The sequence below is a fragment of the Stegastes partitus genome, unplaced genomic scaffold (assembly GCF_000690725.1).
Source record: "Stegastes partitus isolate 25-593 unplaced genomic scaffold, Stegastes_partitus-1.0.2 Scaffold1076, whole genome shotgun sequence".
Taxonomy (NCBI): Eukaryota; Metazoa; Chordata; class Actinopteri; family Pomacentridae; genus Stegastes; species Stegastes partitus.
In genome coordinates, this window is record NW_007578807.1 from 56,424 (window position 1) to 58,679 (window position 2,256).

Consider the following 2,256-nt stretch of genomic DNA (forward strand, 5'->3'; position numbering starts at 1 on the left):
TGCTAACGATTGGGTTTTGTGAAGAGTCTCCTGGATGCTTGACAAGCCAGAGGTGTTTCAGAGCACAGACGGCTGTTGTTGGTGAATGTTTGCCATCCACTCCACGATAATAATTCTTTCTCTATCATCGTAGTCAGTGTGATGCCTTCTTTGTTTTACATGGGAGGCAGTGGTGGAACCAGACAGTCTATCTATATGGGTGGCTGAGACCATTACTCACATTTTTTAAATATATATTTATAGTTTTGTCTCTCTATATAAAGTTATACATGACTATAGGCCAAATATGAATTTTTGTGGACACTAACTCTTACCATTAGCTTATGGAGGAAAGACTGCCATGTCGAAGTACAGGAGAACTCCTACACGTTAAAATAAACTCTTTTCTTTATGTAACTCTTAATTAAAAATCTGTTATAAAAAAATAGGCTTTTTAGTTGAACCTGAACTTAAAATCTTGACAAGTTCCAGCTGTGACAAATAAGCATGATACTCAATTCCTTTCAAACACTGTAAAAAAAAGCAGCACTTTTGTGAGCAATCGTGGTGAAAACGTGTGTTTCTGCTACCAGCTATTGGCTAGCGGCTAGTTAAACATGCCTGTAACAGGACTCAGTCCAGCTCACTGGTTCAATCACTTTGTCAGAAGTTGTCATAAGTCAACATGATTGAGGCAAACTGTTGCATAACTTTTTTGCATTGCGCCGAAACATTCGTATAAACTGAAGACAAACACAGAAACAAACTAAAACTGTAAGTCGTCACATATCTGCCGTCTGCAGCGCTGCCACAGTCGGTAGCTTCAGGAAATGTTGTGCGTGTTCATTCCAGCGTTTCCACATTTTGGTGAATTGAAGAAATTCAACTCTAGCTTTTGTAATTTTTCTTTAAGACATTTAAACTCCGTCTTACTGCGCACAGAGACATGTCGGAGCTCTTTCTGCTTCTTGGCTGTTTCCATCGAGGTGCAGGACTTCATCTGAAGATCGTATCATACAACCTGCAGAACAATCTGAAGCTTGACTCCTTTTCATCCTCTTTAATCTTCTCTTGTTCTACTTCCAGCTGTTCCTTTTTTTTAGCTGATTCACTGAAACTTAAATACTCTGTTTTCATGATTTAACTTTGCTTTAGTGGTATTTTAACTGTTCTCCAAGTTTTTTATTTAAATGCAAGTATTTTGTCCTACTTGACTGAATTGTAAATGAGGCCTTCACACCTTAATGTAATCTGAGATTAAATACAGTTGGAATGAATTTTGCAGAGAAAGATGAGCGCACAGAGAGTAAAGATGTGACGGCAGCACCACACACAGGATCTGTATTTTCTGGATTAGCTACCCAGATGTAAGTAAAACTGGGTCTAAACCTGACACCAGCTTCACCAACCTGCCTGCTCCACAGGTCTGGATGGAACGTTTGCAGTGTGGGACCATAACAGCCACAAAGAAGTGTTTTCAGTTATCATCAGGCCTGGCGCTGAGGGTGATACTAGAGATGTAGTGAGTAATCAGTCAGGTCGTCAACTATTAATCTGCAGCTTTTTGATCATTGATTCCCTGGTTTTTGAGAAAAAAAAGTAATGTTCTCTGATTCCAGCTGTTTAAATGTCAGTATTCTGTAGTTTCTATAATTCTTTATGACAGCAAACTGATTCTCTTTGGGTTGTGGACAAAACGAGACATTTTACAAACCAAAGGATTAATAAATTGATCCAGAAGGTCTGGACCAGTACTGCAGCCTCTGTGGGGAGACCCGAGCTGATGACAGCTGGCTGAAGATCTGCTCCACATCCCACCTGGTAGACATCAGGATGGCTGCCCTGGAGCTCCAGACCTGCTCTCAGCCCCTGTTCTCCGCCTCCCATCACCCATGAATGGTCCACCACCCAGGTCCCTCCTCCAAGACCCCAGCAGTCACCACACCTGGCCACAAAGCCTCAACCAAGCTCTGAGTGGGGCAGCTGGGGCTGAACAGTTGGTGCCTCTTGCTTTGTGTTGTGGTGTTTTCTGTGTTCATCCATAGCTTCTGTTGGCAGCTGCTGACGTCATGTGAAGCTGCTCGTGTCTCGGTGAAGACTGTGGCTTCAGGTGAGGTTCGAGGTTTCTTTATTTGTCTCCTGTGGGAGGAATCAGTCTCCAACAAGAGCACTGCTGCCGGTCAGTGCAGGGACACAAGAGAGAGACGCTCAAGAAGTCGGCAATAAACGTCCAGGAAACAGTAAAAACAGATGAATGTAAAATAAAGTGCAACAACA